This window comes from Symphalangus syndactylus, chromosome 18, assembly GCF_028878055.3.
Source record: "Symphalangus syndactylus isolate Jambi chromosome 18, NHGRI_mSymSyn1-v2.1_pri, whole genome shotgun sequence".
NCBI lineage: Eukaryota > Metazoa > Chordata > Mammalia > Primates > Hylobatidae > Symphalangus > Symphalangus syndactylus.
Genome location: NC_072440.2, coordinates 41297158 through 41316469, shown reverse-complemented (window position 1 = coordinate 41316469; position 19312 = coordinate 41297158).

Below are 19312 nucleotides of genomic sequence, written 5' to 3'. Positions count from 1 at the left end.
GCTTTACAAGAGTTTTCAGAAAGAATACTATTTTCTAGATTCATCTAAAGTAATTATTTCCTCTGTATGATTATGTTAGATTTTGATATACAGTGTCTTTTAATATTTTCAATTTTATGGATTTTTTGGAACATGTATTTACATACTCAAGTCAAAATTGCATAAAAGTATACTCCAATAAGCCTTGCTTTCATTTCTGGTCACTTAATCCTATTTATGTCCCCACCGACACTCCTAACCAGTAAGTATTTTCGTTAGTTTCTGGTCTACCTTCCAGTGTTTGTTTGTTTTTGTTGTTGTTGTTGTTGTTGTTTTCTGCAAATATAAGCAGATCCACCATTCTACCTCTGCCTATTTACTTACCTGTATGCATGTATATTATACTCATATAAATATACTTTTATTTCTCCTTATTTCTCCTCCTTTCTCACACACAAGGTAACATATCTATTAGTCACTCTGCATCTTCCCGAGGCTCATTCTTGAATCACTCAGAGGTTATTCAGAGACAGAAGGGCCTGTTAAAGACTGGGATTTTGTCCCTGTGTTAGTTCACTTGGACTACTGTAATAAGATATATAGATTAGGTAACTTATAGACAATAGAAATTTACTTCTCGTCCAGGCACGGTGGCTCACGCCTGTAATCCCAGCACTTTGGGAGGCCGAGATGGGAGGATCAAGAGGTCAGGAGCTCGAGACCATCCTGGCTAACACAGTGAAACCCCGTCTCTACTAAAAATACAAAACATTAGCCGGGCATGGTGGCGGGCGCCTGTTGTCCCAGCTATTGGGGAGGCTGAGGCAGGAGAATGGCGTGAACCTGGGAGGTGGAGCTTGCAGTGAGCCAAGATTGCACCACTGAACTCCAGCCTGGGTGACAGAGCGAGACTCCGTCTCAAAAAAAAAAAAAAACCCAGAAATTTACTTCTCACAATTCTGGAGGCTGGGAAGGCCAATATCAAGGCACTAGCGGGTTCAGTGTCTGGTGAGAACCACTCTATGCTTCCAAGATGGCACTGTGTTTCTACATCTTCCAGAGGGGAGGAAAGCTGTGTCCTTGCATGATGGAGAGGCAAAAGAGAACAAACTTGCTCCCTCAAGTGCTTTTATAAGGGCCCTAATCCCTTGAGGGTACTACCCACATGACATAACCACCTCCTAAAGGCCCCACCTATAAATACTATGACATTCGCAATTAAGTTGTAACAGAGGACTTCTGGGGGACGCAGTCAGACTATGCGTTATCCAGTGCAACTTCAAGCAAGAGATAATTAGGTTGTTGGTGCTATAGTTAAATTTTATCTCAGACTAATGGGACTTGAAAAACACCTTTCCACAAAAATTATAGATTTTATTATCATGCTGACTATGGGTTGAAAGTCTGCAGTTAAGTGTGAGATCTTCAAACAGAAATATCTTGTTGGTGCTTTTATTTTTTTATTTTTTTTTTTGAGATGGAGTCTCACCTTGTCATCCAGGCTAGAGTGCAGTGGCATGATCTCAGCTCCCTGCAATCTCTGCTTCCCAGGTTCAAGCTATTCTCGTGCCTCAGCCTCCTAGGTAGTTGGAATTACAGGCACGAGCCACTATGCCCAGCTAATTTTTCTATTTTTAGTATTTTTAGTAGAAACAGGGTTTCCATGTTGGCCAGGCTGATCATGAACTCCTCACCTCAGGCAATCCACCTGCCTCAGTTTCCCAAAGTACTGGGATTACAGGCATGAACCACTGCAGCCAGGCATTGTTGGTGCTTTTAAACGCAAGAAAGAATCAATAGATTTCTCAGCTTTACCTAGAGGTGATCATTAGATCTCTGAGACTGAGTCAATTCTCCTAGAGAAAAAAATACAGAGAAAAAAACAAGAGACCGGGCTCAGTGGCTCACGCCTGTAATCCCAGCACTTTGGGAGGCCGAAGCAGGCAGATCACAAGGTCAGGAGTTCAAGACCAGCCTGACCAACATGGTGAAACCCCGTCTCTACTAAAAACAAGAAAATTAGCCCGGCTGTAATCCCAGCTACTCAGGAGGCTGAGGCAGGAGAATTGCTTGAACCCAGGAGGCAGAGGTTGCAGTGAGCGAAGATCATGCCACTGTACTCTAGCAGCCTGGGTGACAGAGCAAGTCTCCATCTACAAAAAGAAAGAAAGAAAAGTCCCTTCAAATGAGGATATGCACACCTCTGAAAATGTTTCAAGGAGTACTGGGCTCCCCAGAGACTTCTAAGGGAATTAGTTTACAGATAATCAGCTGTTGTGTATTCTTTTCCAAAACTAATCTGATGGTACCACCTGTCTGCTTTTTCTCCTTTCCCAATTAATTTTCCACAATTATCCTTCTTTCATTTAAAAAATGGAGGGCATACCTTTCATCCACCCATCCATCTATTAATCCATCTATCCATTCATCCATCTATTCATTGAAACACACAATGTTTTTCTCTGGTGCATTTTCACTAGCTATAAACACCATTGGAGCCCCAAGAACAAAGGGAAAATTTGAAACTGTAGAGTTTCTTTAAGGAATATTAAAGTGCATGGGTCTTACTTCCTCTGAGTGACAAACCTATAGCAAGACTTCCTGCTTCATTCTTTGTTTTGTTTTTTGTTGTTGTTTTTGTTGTTCCTTTCTCTTTTTTTTGCCTCAAGACAGAATTTGGCAACAAGATGGTTGTCACAGATACAGGTATTAGCACATTTGTTTGAGTTGAAACACAAAGTCATATTTTCTGATTGATTAGTTTGACAATGAAGGTTATGTTTGTCAATTAAATTATAGTGGAAGTTGTTCATAAATTGAAGGCGCAGCTCCATTGTTTTGAGAAAAACATATTTTAGAGGCACATACAGTTTTCCCCATATCAGATATATATTTTATTACTCTTTGTAGTAGTCTGTTCTCAAGCTACTAATAAAGACATTCCCAAGACTGGGTAATTTATAAAGGAAACAGGTTGAATTGACTCACAGTTCCACATGGCTAGGGAGGCCTCACAATCATGGTGGAAGGCAAATGAGGAGCAAAGGTCCTACATGGCAGCAGGCAAGAGAGCATGTGCAAGGGAACTCTCCTTTATAAAACCATCAGATCTTGTGAGACTTATTCACTATCATAAGAACATCACAGGAAAGACCTGCCCCCATGATTCAATTACCTCCCACTGGGTCCCTCTCAGGACATGTGGGAATTATGGGAGCTACAATTCAAGATAAGATTTGGGAGGGGACACAACCAAACCATCTCATTTCACCCCAGCCCCTCCCAAATCTCGTGTCCTCACATTTCAAAACCAATCGTGCCTTCTTAACAGTCCCCCAAAGTCTTAATTCATTTCACCATTAACTCAAAAGTCCACAGTCCAAAGTCTCATCTGAGACAAGGCAAGTCCCTTCTGCCTATGAGCCTATGAGCAAGTTAGTTACTTCCTAGATACAATGTGGGTACAGGCATTGGTTAAACACAGCCATTTCAAAAGGAAGAAATTTTCCGAAACAAAAGGACTACAGGCCCCATGCAAGTCCAAAATCCAATATGGCTGTCATTAAACCTTGAAGTTCCAAAATGATCTCCTTTGACTCCATGTCTCACATCCAGGTCACACTGATGCAAAAGGTTTACTCCCACAGCCTTGGGCAGCTCCACCCATGGCTTTGCAGGAAACAGCCCCCCTCCCGGCTGCTTTCACATCTGGCATTAAGTGTCAGTAGCTTTTCCAGGCACATGGTGCAAACTGTCAGTGGATCTACATTCTGGGGTCTGGAGGATAGTGGCTCTCTTCTCACAGCTCCAGTAGGCAGTGCCCCAGTAGGGACTCTGTGTGGGAACTTGCACCCCACATTTCCCTTCCCATTGCCCTAGCAGAGGTTCTTCATGAGGACCCACCCCTACAGCAAACTTCTGCCTGGACATCCAGGAGTTTCTATACATCCTCTGAAATCTAGGCAGAAGTTCTGTGCACCCACAGGCTCAACACCACTTGGAAGCTGCCAAAGCTTAGGGCTTGCACCTTCTGAAGCCATGGCCCAAGCTGTACCTTGGCACCTTTAAGTCATGGCTGGAGCAGTTAGGATGCAGGCCATCAACTCCCTAGGTTACACACACCAAGGAAGTCCTGGGGCCAGCCTAGTAAACCATTTTTTCCTCCTAGGCCTTCGGGCCTCTGATGGGAGGGGCTGCTACAAAGGTCTCTCACATGCCCTGGAGACATTTTCCTCATTGTCTTGGTGATTAACATTCAGCTCCTTGCTACTTATGCAAATTTCTGCAGCCAACTTGAATTTCTCCCCAGAAAATGTTTTTTTCTTCTCTACTGCATCATTAGGCTGCAAATTTTCCAAACTTTTTTTTTTTTTTTTTTTTTTTTTGAGACGGAGTCTCACTCTGTCACCCAGGCTGGAGTGCAGTGGCGCGATCTCGGCTCACTGCAACCTCCGCCTCCCGGGTTCACGCCATTCTCCTGCTTTAGCCTCTCCGAGTAGCTGGGACTACAGGCGCCTGCCACCACGCCCGGCTAATTTTTTGTATTTTTAGTAGAGACGGGGTTTCACCGTGGTCTCGATCTCCTGACCTCGTGATCTGCCCGCCTTGGCCTCCCAAAGTGCTGGGATTACAAGCCTGAGCCACCGCGCCCGGCCCCAAACTTTTATGCTCCGCTTTCTCTTGAATGCTTCACTGCTTAGAAATTTCTGTCTTTTAGATACACTAAATCATCTTTCTCTGGTTCGAAGTTCAACAGATCTTAGGGCAGGGGCAAAATGCCATCAGTCTCTTTGCATAGCAAGAATGACCTTTACTCCAGTTCCCAGAAAGTTCCTCAGTTCCATCTGAGACCACCTCAGCCTGGACCTTGTTGTTCATACTATCAGCATTTTGCTCAAAACCATTCAGCAAGTCTCTAGGAAGTTCAAAACTTTCCCACATCTTCCTATCTTCTGAGCCCTCCAAGTCTCTAGGAAGTTCCAAACATTCCCACATTTTCCTATCTTCTTCTGAGCCCTCCAATCTGTTCTAACCTCTACCTGTTATCCAGTTCCAAAGTCACTTCCACATTTCAGGTATCTTTATAGCAGCACGCTACTCTACCAGTACCAATTTACTGTATTAGTTTGTTCTCACACTGCTAATAAAGACATGCCTGAGACTGGTAATTTATAAAGGAAAGAGGTTTAACTGACTCACAGTTCCACATAGCTTAGGAGGTCTCAGAATCATGGCAGAAGTCAAATGAGGAACAAAGTCATCTCTTACATGGTGGCAAGCAACAGAGTGTGTGCAGGGGAACTCCCCTTTAGATCAGATCTTGTGACACTTATTTACTATCATAAGAACAACACAGAAAATACCCACCCTCGTGATTCAATTACCTCCCACTGGGTCCCTCCCAGGACACATGGGAATTATAGGAGCTGCAATTCGAAATGAGATTTAGGTGGGGACACAGTCAAACCATATCACTCTTTAATCTTATGACAAAATCTACATGTCAACTTAAAAGTTTGTGAAGAGGTACATATTTTTCAAAAGTATTTTATTACAGAGTCCAGTAAACAAAACATGTAAAGTCCTATGAGTTAGATGATAGGAAGGGACAGAAAATGACCAGAAAATGTCAAAGGCATAAAAGAGAACCAGAAGAGATGGCAGGAAAGACTCCAGGAAGTAAAGTGTAAAACATTGCAGGGAGGTGAAGTAGAACAATAATTAGAGGGTAATCTAATCTGTGTGAATGCAGTTTCTGTAGGTGTGACAGAGTGAACAGTCTATTTAGGTCATTCAAAAAGTTGGGAAGTGATGGTGATGAAAACTGAGTTCTATCTAGAATATTATCCAGCAAGATCATTGGGGTTATAACTGCTTAGGGCTCACGCTTGTAATCCCAGCACTTTGGGAGGCCGAGGCTGGCGGATCACGAGGTCAGGAGATCGAGACCACGGTGAAACCCCGTCTCTACTGAAAATACAAAAAAAAAAAATTAGCCGGGCGTGGTGGCGGGCGCCTGTAGTCCCAGCTACTCGGAGAGGCTGAGACAGCAGAATGGCGTGAACCCGGGAGGCGGAGCTTGCAGTGAGCCAAGATTGCGCCACCGCACTCCAGCCTGGGTGACAGAGCGAGACTCTGTCTCAAAAAAAAAAAAAAAGAAAAAGCACTTCAATACGTTGAAGAGTGAGGACTATTGAAGGAATATGATATGGGGGGATGGGCAGAAGGAGAAAAATTCACTTTTGGGACAAGGAAGACAGCTGTTCTCTGAAGCTGGCAATGAGAAGAGGAGTTTGGAGACAGCTGAAGAGGAAGGAAGAAGCCAGAGCCTCCACCACAAGGTGACCATCTTCTCAGTAAAGCATAAAACGAAGTCATGTGCTGAGAGTAGCTATTTGGGTGGAGAGCAGAGAAGTAGTGAAGGGACTATTCGGAAGAACTTGCGAAGAAATCCATAACAGAGGATTTGGAGAGAGGACCACTTCAGGATCATTGCTCATCCTAGCTTTCTGATGAGTTTTTAAAGTGAAATTTTATCAACACTTCACTTTTAAGGTTTCTATATTTGTCCAGTTTTCTATAGTGAAAAAGGAAGAAAGAATTTTTTTAAAAAATAAAGGCTCCTCATACTCACCAAAGAAAAAGATCAAAGAGGTGCAGACAATGTCACGAGCAAGCTCTCTTGGTACTGTAACGTAAAGGAAGAGTTTATTACATTTATATGGAGTAACTCAATGTTTTTTAGTTCGTTTGATCAGCCTTAAGTGCTTATAGAGATGTCCTTTTAAATTGTAGTCTAGTACTTTCAGGCAGTCTATCCATAGCCAAGCAAACCAGCTAAAAGTTTCAGCCATTCAATCTTGCTTAAGTTTTATTGGTCCGGAGTATGATGGTTTCTAAAAATCAGCTTCATAGAAGTCATGTTTATAACAAAGACACTAGTAACTGGGCATATGTACAAAAATAGGGGGTGAGAAAGTAAAAAACAAACAAAAGAAACAAAAACAAAACTACACACACACATTGCCAAACCAAGATTTTTAAGCAGCAGAGGGCAGCCTTCTCTAAGTTTTGGTTTTAAAACATTTGCTCCCACAGCAACCTGGCCCTTAACTTCTACAGTAAAAAAAAATTTTTTTTTTTCCTGCAGGTGATATAAACAAAACTGGGCAATAGTAAAGTGAAAAAGATATCTAATCAGGAATATACTATAGCAATGAGGAAAATAGCCCAGTGTGAACTGTGGTCAAGTTTGATTTGTACAAAGGTGACTCAGCATCTAAAGGGAGAATGAGGGAATAGGGAGGGAGGGAGCAGAGGCTCAGTAGAGCCAGGAAAGGGAAAAAATTACAAAAAGCAGGAAAAGGGGAGTTGATCCATGTGAAACCCATCTAGTTTGCTACTGACATGATCAAAGTCAAGCTCCTACTCTTCCATAGAGACTAGGAGACAAGGGCTCTATCTTCAGGTGTTGGCTGGAACAAACAGTGGATTCTTTTGGTAGCTTTGAGGTTTTTTCAGGCAACACTTTGAGGGGCAGCTAGGGTCATCCTAGGGATGTGGCCTTGAGCTGTGAGAAACTGCTAGCATTTGTTCCAAGTCTGCATAGGCCAAGGTTGGTACCTAGTAGAGAAAAGGCCCAGCAAAGCCTGGGGAGAGTTTGGTCAAGAAGAGAGTCTTAGTCACAGTGGAGAGTATCAATACTAGTTTTATTGACAAAAGTGTAATTCCACCATTTCCTTCTACCAATAGGATAATATTGGTGCTTTTTTATGACTTATTGATACTAATTCTGCTTAGGGGCTGCCTTAGGTCCTCAACACAATTTGGGAGACAACTTGAGAAATAGTTATTATCTCTCTCTTAAGGGAACTCTTTGTCTTGCCCTTATCCCTTTAAACAACCCTCAAGAATTGAAGTGGTCACTTGTGTTTCTCCTATCCAGCATCCCTTCACCTTCTTATAGTCAAAATGTCATTGCTAGCCATTGACAAACCATGCTTTGGAGTAAAGAGGAGTTGTTGGCCTCATTCCTTAGCTTCAGGGTGGGTGTGTGAGCCTGGCTCAACCCATCAGAGCATCACACATCTCTAGCCACAGGATGTTCCAACAGTTGGCTTGGAACCTGACTCAGGCCGGTGACCAACTCTAGGACTTCTGGAAGTGTAGAGAGGACAAGCATTCTTGCTACTATCCTGCCAGTATATGGAGCCTGGAGCTGTAGGGGCTTCCTAGAGGAAAGGGAATCAACCAAAAAAAGGAGAGACCAAGACCTGATGACATTTCTGAAACCCTGGATCCAATCATTTCATGCTTGTTTTATGTTAGTTTATTACGAAACATTTCAGATATTCAAGAGTATTATTATAATGAATACCAATGTACTCATCAGGCAGTCTGAGAAGTAAAAGATTGCCAATGAAACTAAGTAAGCACATAGACTCTTTAGTTAGATAGGTCAGTAAATCCACTTTGTGTAAGTTAGTTTGAGTTGTGGCTCTGTCCCTTGAAACAAAAGAACTCAAGACGGAGTTTATAGGTATGCAGTAAAGCCTGTCCAAAAGACAATCTAGAGGCAAAGTGTAAAACTAAATAAATATTAAATGAATCAACCAATCAAAGCAAAGGGTGTCAGACACAGTTTTTGTTGGAAACAATGCACCCTATTCAAGCTAACTTTGCACCTTTTTTTTTTAGATGGAGTTTTGCTTTTGTTGCCCAAGCTGGAGTGCAATGGCACCATCTCCGCTCACTGCAACCTCCGCTTCCCAGGTTCAAGCTATTCTCTTACCTCAGCCTCCCAAATAGCTGGGATTACAGGTATGCACCACCACGCCCAGCTAATTTTTTGTATTTTTAGTGGAAACGGGATTTCACTATGTTAGCCAGGCTGGTCTCGAACTTCTGACCTCAAGTGATCCATCTGCCTCGTCCTATCAAATTGCTGGGATTACAGGTGTGAGCCACCGCACCCAGCCAACTTTGCACCCTTTTTAAACCTGAGGACAGAATGTCCCAGTGACCCTGGCTCCTATACTTGCCTACAGTTGTCTTGTCTTGACACTCTGCTGCCTGAATCAGCTGAAAGCCGTTTGTATTACACAGAAATGTTCTTTTTTGACCAACCCTAAAGGCCATACTTAGAAGCAGAAAATATGAAACAACCCCTGGCTCTGACCTTGTCTCCATCAGCCATCCAGTGTCTGGTCCACACTACAGCCCTGCCAGCTTCCTGACAAGCTGTGCATTTCTCATGGCACTTTCCACACCTGTTCTGCTGACCTTGGAGCCCCCCAGAATGGGCTTTGTAATTTCTCAACAAGCTGGCAAAGCTCAGTGTGGATTCACTTCTCCTGAAAGCCTCATCAAAGAGTGGGGATCTTGCCATTTCTACACTAGCTGAGCCTGCACTTGCTATCTAGTTTTCCAAAACAATTTACAGGCACACACTTAGATGATCACATTCTTAAAAAGAACAAGAACGATTAACAAAAACAAACCAGGATGATGGTTACTCTTGAAACGAAGGATGAGAACATCATGGGGTGGGGCAAATTTGGGTTTCCAAAGTAGTGGTGATTTTCAATTTCTTTACCTGAGTATACTTATTTGTTATCCTCTAAACTATATATGTATATTTGTATGTGTGTAAATACTTGTGTATATATATAGATAGATATATAAAATACACATACAAGTGCTGCATATGCTGTGTGATGTGTATTTATGTTTAACACCATAAAGTCTATTATTTTAGCCCAAGATTACTCTCCAAGAATAATCCCTATTTTTTCATTTATTAATAAGCAACATTTATTGAACCCCTTTTACATGACATGACAGACACTGATAAATCAGACAGCAGTGAACAAGAAAGACATATCCCACCTTCTCATGAACTTAGCACTAAGTTTAGGAGGGATAAGAGTAACACAAAATATCGAAGTATTAGATAGTGCTACAAGCTATTATGAAAATGGAACAAGTTGGTATGAAAGTGAGCATCAGTGTGTGTGGGGTAACAGGGAGTGCCAGCATGTGCAGGGTGACAGTGAGAGCATGTGCAGAGATGAGAGCGACGATGTGTGTAGGGGTGACATGTTTGTGTGTAGGGCTAACTATGATAATCGGCATAGGGATGAAGTGAGAGTATGTGTAGGGGTGACAGTGACTGACGGTTTAGAGGTGACAGTGAGTGAGTGTGTGTAGAGGTAACAGTGAGTGACAATGTGTGTAGTGGTAACAGTGAGAGCATGTGCAGCTGTGACAGGGAGTGACAGTGTGTGTAAGGTGGCCATGTGTGACAATATATATGGGGTGACAGTGAGTGACAATTTGTGTAGGGGTGACAGTGAGAGTAAGTGTAGGTATGACAGTGAATGACAATATATGTAGAGTGACAGTGAGTAAGAGCATGTGTATGGGTGACAGTCAGTGACAATGTGTGTAGGGGTGACAGTGAGAGACAATGTGTGTACAAGTGACAGTGCATGAGAGAATGTGTAGGAGTGACAGCAAGTGATGATGTGTGTAAGAGTGACAGTGAGAGACAGCATGTGTACGGGTGACAGTGAGGGGCAGCATGTGTAGGGGTGACAGTGAGGGACAGCATATGTGGGGTGACAGTAAGGGACAGCATATGTGGGTGACAGTGAGGGGCAGCATGTGTAGGGGTGACTGTGAGTGATACAATGTTTATGGGTGACAGTGAGTGACAGGGTGTATAAAGGTGACAGAGAGGGGCAGCATATGTGGGGAGACAGTGAAGGACAGCATGTATATGGGTGACTGTGAGAGGCAGCATGTATAGGGGTGACAGTGAGTGACAGCATGTGTAGAGGTGACAGTGAAGGGCAGCATGTGTAGAGGTGACAGTGAGTGACAGAATGTGTAGGGGTGACAGTGAGGGGCAGCATGTGTAGAGGTGACAGTGAGTGACAGAATGTGTAGGGGTGACAGTGAGTGACAGCATGTGTAGAGGTGACAGTGAAGGACAACATGTGTAAGGGTGACCGTAAGAGGCAGCATGTGTAGTGGTGATGGTGAATGATAGCATATGTAGAGGTGACAGTGAAGGGCAGCATGTGTAGGGTTGACAGTGAGGGGCAGCATGTGTAGGGGTGACAGTGAGTGACAGCATGTGTAAGGGTGACAGTGAGGGGCAGCATGTGTAGGGGTGACAGTGAGTGACAACATGTGTAGGGGTGACAGTGAGGGGCAGCATGTGTAAGGGTGACAGCAAGTGACAGCATGTGTAGGGGTGACAGTGAGTGACAGCATGTGTAGGGGTGACAGTGAGGGGCAGCATGTGTAAGGGTGACAGCAAGTGACAGCATGTGTAGGGGTGACAGTGAATGACAGCATGTGTAGGGGTCACAGGAGCAGCATGTACGGGGTGACACGGAGTGACAGCATGTGTAGAAGTGATAGTGAATGACAGCATGTGTAGGGGTGACAGTGAGGGACTGTATGTTTAGGGGTGATAGGGAGTAATAGCATGTATAGAGGTGACAGTGAGGGGCAGCTTATGTAGGGGTGACAGAGAGGGGCAGCCTGTGTAGGAGTGATGGTGAATGACAGCATGGGTAGGGGTGACAGAGAGGGGCAGCCTGTGTGGGGGTGTCAGTGAGGGCATGTGTGTGAAGGTGAGATGGAGTGACAGCATGTGTAGTGATAACAGTGAGGGCATGTGCAGGAATGATAATGTATGTAGAGTTGACAGTGAGTGACAGTCTGTGTGTGGGTGACCGTGACAGTGTATATGGGTCGATAATGAGTGAGAGCATCTGTTGGGGTGCACTTCAAACTGGGCAGGTCACGGAAATCCTCGCTGGGGAGGGGATATGGAAGAGGAAGCCCCAGTGAGAAGGATGCAGGCATGGGAGGATTTAGGAGAAGAGCAGCATGGTAATGGGCACAGCTAGTGCAGGGCCTAAGGCAGGAAAGAACTGGGCGCACAGGAGGTGCAGGAAACAAGGGTCACTGGAGGCTAGCGACCTGGGAAGGACGCAGGAGGAAATAATAGCAAGAGGCAGCCGCCAGAGCATGGAGAGCCTTATAGCCTGTATTAGGGGTTGGGGTTTAATTCTAAGACCATAGGTAGCCAGTAAAGGGTCTTATTGCAGGGGGGCTGATGTGATTTGATTTATAATTTGGGAAATACCTCTCTGTCAGCCGAAGGATGACGTGTTGTAGCATCGCCAGTGTAGGAAGAGCAGGAAAAGGCTATTGTAGTTGTGCAGGCAAGAGATGGTGTGATCTGGAGTACAGACATGTCCTTGCGTATGCAGAGACATGGGCCGCCTCTGTTTGGAGCAGCTCGCTAAGTCCAGTCAGAGGTAAACATGAGGTCGTTTCCATGAATCTGCATAATAGTAGCAAGGGTCCCCATACTTAAGCCCTGTTTTGAGCATGTCATTCCCCAACTGAGAACTGTAAAGAACAAAAATTCTAATCACGAGCTTCATGATCTTACAGCTCAGCATCTCATTTTTACATCTCCTCAATTACTTATTAAAACCTCTCGTACTTTCTTAAAACCTGGGCAAGAGCTCTGCTCTAGTCCGTCAATATTCCACAGTCAGGACACTGTCTTTAGCTCAGATCGGATGGTGTGAAATAAATAGGAATTTGACTTTATCCCCTTTGGAATAAAGCACATTTTAATCTAGGACTTCGTTACAGGAATTTAGATAAGCAAAGTAAAACTAAGAGGGTAGTTTATAGTACTGCAGAGGTACTATGCACAGGCTCTAGACTCAAAAGCACAGGCACGAGACTCAAATTGTGTGATCCAAGTTGGAATTTAAACTCTGGCATAAGCTGTATGAACTTGGCTTGGTAATTCAATTGATCTGTGTGTCAGTTTCCTCATCTCCAAACTAGTGAATAATACTCATCCACATGCTTGTTGTGGGGATTAAAAAAGGAAACCCATGTAAAGGGATTAGAGAAATGTTTGACTTATGTTCAGTGCCCAATAAATGTGAAGTATTAGTGCCATTTTAGCCAGTATGCAAATTCCTGGGTTCTTTCTTTTTTTTTTTTTTCACACGGAGTTCCGCTTTGTTGCCCAGGCTGGAGTGCAATGGTGTGATCTCAGCTCACTGCAACCTCCGCCTCCCCGGTTCAAGCGATTCTCCTGCCTCAGCCTCCCGAGTAGCTGGGATTACAGGAGGCTGCCACCATGCCTGGCTGATATTTTTGTATTTTTAGTGGAGACAGGGTTTCACCATGTTGGCCAGGCTGGTCTCAAACTCCTGACCTCAGGTGATCCGCCTGCCTTGGCCTCCCAAACTGTTGGGATTACAGGCGTGAGCTATTGCGCCCAGCCCTGGGTTCTTTCTTTTTAGTGATATGTATTCCTCTGATGAACTTTAAGCACTTTGCAGTTTGTTTTTCTTGCAACACTGTCTCTTAAGTTCCCTTTTCATATGAAGAAACCCAAAGTAAAGAGTTAAGTGGTTTACTGAAGAGGGTACTGCAGAGAGTCACAGAATATTAGCAGGGGACATCTACATACCCAAGGGACTTTAAAAAATACCAATGCTTGAGTTACACCCTCAGAGATTTTGCTTTCATTTTTATGGTCTGGAACCTAAGCGCTCATATTTTTACAAATTCCTCAGGAGATTCCAGTGAGCAACTGGACCTAAGAATCTTTGACTTCTTAAAATCCATTTTACAGATGAGGAAATTGAGATACTCTGTGATTGAATGACTGGCCCAAATTAATCAATGTCAGGGATGGAAATAGACTCTGAGGACAACACAGAGATAGACATAAAATTCTAATACATTAATAAAAGGAGCATATCATGGTAAGTGATACGTCTCTTAAGAAAGACCATTGTGACTTTAGCCTAATCTATAGTTAATATATCCAAGGAGAAGGTGATGTCTACGTGGAAGCACAAAGCAGGTATAGCAGGAGCATCACACTGGCTTACCTGAGACCATGAAACATTTGTGCTGTACCCCAGTGCTCTCAAGTTCTGGGTGAATATTTACCAGTGTCCATCTAAAGATGAATTGGCTTTCAAAGCATGTTTCCTATGAGAGAATAAAAGGTGGGGGCCTGATTATCAGGTCCCATTTAGACAGCTCCCCTGCCCCACCCACTCTTTTAGTGTTTGTTTTCTTATTTTCTTCACCCTCTGCTTCTCCTTACCAAAATAGAATTATGCAGGGCACCATCCCATTTTGTAAAAAGAGCAGATCTAAAGCTGTTACTTTTCTCTGCCTCCCTTTCACTGATTCTCGGAATCAGTGTGCACCTGAGATCATGCAGGGTCTTAAAGCAAAGGGTTTAGGGTGATATTTTCCTTTAATGAGCTAGCCTCCAAACGCAGCCAGTTTTGAAATGGTAATAGTGATTGACGCTGTCTGTGGGAGAAAAGTTCCTGGGAATCCAGTAGTTTTCTCATCTAGCCCGGCTACATGTGCAGTTTCAAAACATTCCTAGTTATGTAAAAATTATAATATGTGGCTGGGTGCGGTGGCTAAAGCCTGTAATTTCAGCACTTTGGGAGAACAAAGTGGGCAGATCGCTTGAGTCCAGGAGTTCTAGACCAGCCTGGGCAACAGGGTGAAACCCCATCTCTACAAAAAATACAAAAATTAGACAGGCGTGGCTCATGCCTGTAGTCCCAGCTACTTGGGAAGCTGAGGCAGGAGGATCATTTGAGTCTGGGATGCAGAGGTTGCAGTGAGCCAAGATCATGCCATTGCACTCCAGTCCAGGTGACAGAGGGAGATCCTGTCTCAAAAAAAAAAAAAAATTATAATATGTTGTACTATGCCTTTCAACATTTACTGAAGAAGTTGGCAGAATTAAACAATGACTTATTTGGTGTCTTATGTACTAGTTCACAGAACTCTTCTAAAATGAACAAAAAAACTTGTCATTGTAATAGTTTATGGGTTATATGACTTGTGAAATTATATACACAGCCTGAGATGAATGATGTATCTGCTATAGGAATACTGAATGATGCAGTTTTCAGTTTTATTCATGAAGAAGTAAAATGTTTCAAAAATTTTTGCATATTAAATGGTTATTCAATTTCTTCAATGTGCATTTAGTTTCATCTGAAGGAATAAAAGGGGAAATACTGAAGGAAGAAGAGACAGCGTTGTTCAACTAAAGTTGAAGCAAGCCTCACTCCATGTTATCTGATTTGCATAGCAATTAGGAAAGACTTATGACCAAAAAAAAATGGGGAATTGGACTAAAGGGAAGTATATACTAAACATGAAAATCAATTTCAAACATTCTCTTCTGTCTGTGTTGATGACCAATTTCTGTTATTTGTACTTAGTAGATTTGAAGGAAGCTCACGGATACCCCATCCATTGCTATCTTATGGACAAAGAAAGCAAGATTCACATTTGTGTTACTTAATCAAGATTAAAAAGAAATAGGTATAAATTGCTTTACACCTATATGTTTTTGGGTTGTATGTAATCTTGGGGGAACATATCCTTTGAGTAAGTCAAAGTATTTATGATCATATTTTTGATCTCAGAAAATAGGACCCCTTGCTTTGACTGGGTTGTAGCTCAATATTCATTAGTAACTCATTAGTAATTCATCTTCATACCAGCGTCACCAAGCCTGAGGCTCAGGAAGGTCCAAATTAAGTTAGAATTCAAATAGTTTAAAGTCTACCTCAAATTTAGCACAGAATTCCTTCACTCAAACTAGTAGACCAGCTTGCCAAAGAAGATGGTAATCTGGATGAATAAAAATATATATCTAATTACCTCCATTTTTATAACATATAAGAATTCTCTTATTCATTCCCAATTTCTTTTTGGATTAAAATACAACTTACATACCGTTCACAAATTTTAAATACACAGCTTAATGAATGGTTACATAAAATACATCTCATAACCACCACAAAGATCAAGATACAGAACTTTTCCGGCATCCAAGAAGGCTCTCTGATGCATCACCAGGTCTATATTAACCACAGCTCTTCTGACCTCTATCATATATCCATAGATAAGTTTTATGTAATTTTGATATCATATAAATGGAATCATACAGTGTATAGTATTGTGTATGTGGCTTCTTAAATTTTGCATTGTTTGTGAGCTTCATCCTGATGTTGTGTATATTAGTATTATAGTTTGTTCTTTTTCATTTCTGTGTAGTATTCCATCACATGAATTTACTATGCTTTACTCACTCATTTTACTATTGATGGACCTTTGGGTTATTTCTAGAGCTTTGAGTTATTATGCTTAAAGCTGTTATAAAGAGAAGTGATACTTATTTCTATAGAGTGTGTACACTCAATGAATGAAATTCCTGGGTCTTTTTACTTTTTCTTTCGGCATCTTCTCTTTTAATCCCAGACCATAATTTAATCTTTCTAAGTTGTCAAATGAACCATAATAATGTTCATCATTTTAGGCCAGAGAAGTGTTCCAGGTGGCAAATTTCATGTCTTAAAAGGGTCCGCCAATAGGGTTATGCTTTTCATAGCTCATTCCTATGGGAACCCTAATGGATTTTGCTCTCCTTTTTCCTTCTCCCCAACTTCTTGTTATTTGTGTATGTATATCTCCCCAACTCCTCATGATATAAGAAGAAGAAGAAGAAGAAGAAAAAGATAGACTATTGAAGGGGACATCTAAGTATGTTTTTCTCATCTATTACACACTGAGATAGTGTTGTAGTACAACAGAGAAGTGCTGGGTCAGAATGAAGGGACTGGATTTTTATATCCAGACCAGGCTTCTGCTTTCTAGGCTGGAGGCTATGGATTAAATCACATCACTTATCTGCACTTCAGTCAGGGGGTTCATTTGTATCAGTGGTTCCCAAACATGGCTCCAAATCAGAATCACTTGGGGAGGCTTTAAAGTTTGTTTTGTTACAAAAGTGTCACATGTTAGTGGAAAATAGCAAATAACACAAAAGACTGTAAAATAAGATGTAAACATCTTTCCCCTCACAGTCTGTATAATATCTTGTTTTCCTACCCATAAATTCCTAGATGTTGTTCTAAGGTTTTAAAATAAAGATCTCTGGGCCCCACTCCAGACGTAATGAAGGAGAATCTTCAAGGTCCTAGAAATTTACGTATTTGTTTAAAACTTCATAAATGATTTTGATAAACATTCAAGTTTGGGAATGAATCTTTTGACTAACATCTGAGATCCATTTCAGTAAAATCCGTCCCCTACACTCTACAAATTATGTGATTTAAGTTTGCCAACTGCTACCAGGATTGGCCCTAAGCATAACTAAAGCAACAATGGTTTTATTTTTACCTCTTCCTATTCATGCTTTCTCTCGTCATCTTTAGCTGCTCAGTTTTTTTGCTTTAAGAAAATTTTTTTTTTTTTGAAATGGAGCTTTGCTCTTGTTGCCCAGGCTGGAGTGCAATGGCGCTATCTCAGCTCACTGCAACCTCCGCCTCCCAGGTTCAAGCGATTCTCCTGCCTCAGCCTCCCGAATAGCTGGGATTACAGGCATGACTCCTCATTCCTGGCTAATTTTGTATTTTTAGTAGAGATACGTTTCTCCATGTTGGTCAGGCTGGTCAGCTGGTCAGGCTGACCTCAGGTGATCTGCCCACCTTGGCCTCTCAAAGTGCTGGGATTACAGGCGTGAGCCACTGTGCCCAGCTGCTTTAAATTTTTTATAAATCTTTGGGCCACAGAGTGAAAAACTTTTAGTTGGAAGGTAGTGACACATTCTATTAAAACTCTAGCTACTTTTTGGTTAATCTCATAAACCGATTAGTGTTAATAAATTTGTTAGCTACTAAATGCATTACCTTTCCGAGGTAACGTAATGCTTTATGCTAAAATGCAAATTCCCATAATACCCTTAACAAGTAGCATGGGGTTTGGTGGCTCCTTCCAAAATAGCCAGAAAGATGCTTTTGGTCTGGCAAGCTTTCAAATAAAATTCACATACACAAACATTTGTTCATTTTTACCATCACTAATGTTACTCAGTTCAAGTATCTGAAAAAGGGCGTGGGTTAAAAGAAATAGATACTAACTGACACACAAGAAATTGCTAGGAACTTAAATCACAATTAAGTAAAGTGGTTGCTATCATCAATTAATAGGGGAGGAAGATTTACTTAGATGAAAGATCCAGTCCAAATTACACTACAGAACAATAAACTACCTCTTAAGCCCTTTACTACCCAAACCATATAACTGTAGAAGAAAAAGCAGGAAAAGGAAATATAGACATAACTGCTGTGATTAAAAAGAAACTGAAAGGAGACAATAAATATGTACTTTGCGAGGCCAAAGATTGGGAAGTAGGAAAATACAGAATTGAAGATATAAAAGATAATCCCTACAAATAAAAATGATGCAATAATTCTATTTTGAATATATACAGCATTTCTTTTATAAACTTGAAGAATAATTATATCCATTACATCAAAAAAATTCTATTTGAGGAAAGTGCCAGTCATTTTCCCTCCATTTTATTTACCCTGAGAAAAACTAAAGTAATAAGGGGTTAAGCAACTTTTTTAAGTTCAAAGGGCAAAACCTGAATGAGCACCAGTTGTCCTGCCTTCTAGAGAAAATCATAATTTTATACAAACATTGTATAAATTGCCTTGCTTACAGATGTGTGCCTAGACAGGTGAGTGTGTATATTATTTGGAGGGGTGGCTAATACTGCAGTTAAATATAGTGGTGAGAATGTGGAGCACATCAAATTCATAGCTTCACAACTTCATAACCTCCTTCACTGTAAGATTTTTGTTCAGGACACCCCTGTTCTACCTTAACACCTTATTCTTTTTTTTTTTTTTTTTTTTGAGACGGAGTCTCGCTCTGTCGCCCAGGCTGGAGTGCAGTGGCGCGATCTCGGCTCACTGCAAGCTCCGCCTCCCGGGTTCACGCCATTCTCCTGCCTCAGCCTCTCCAAGTAGCTGGGACTACAGGCGCCCGCCACCACGCCCGGCTAATTTTTTGTATTTTTAGTAGAGACGGGGTTTCACTGTGGTCTCGATCTCCTGACCTCGTGATCCACCCGCCTCGGCCTCCCAAAGTGCTGGGATTACAAGCGTGAGCCACCGCGCCCGGCCCCTTAACACCTTATTCTATGAGGCTTAGCTCAGGTCTTACCTTCCCTGACCACCCTCTGAGCTGGATGCCTCTTTCCTTTACCTCCATAATCATGTCTTTCTCAGGCCTTATCACTTTGATCTGAAATGTTCTGTGGGTGCAGCAGCCTCCTTACTTGGCTTTAAGTGCTGCAGGGAGCTTATTCACTCTTGCATCCTCATCACTTAGCACAATGCCTGACATAATGTCAGTGCTCAGCAGGTGTTAATAATAC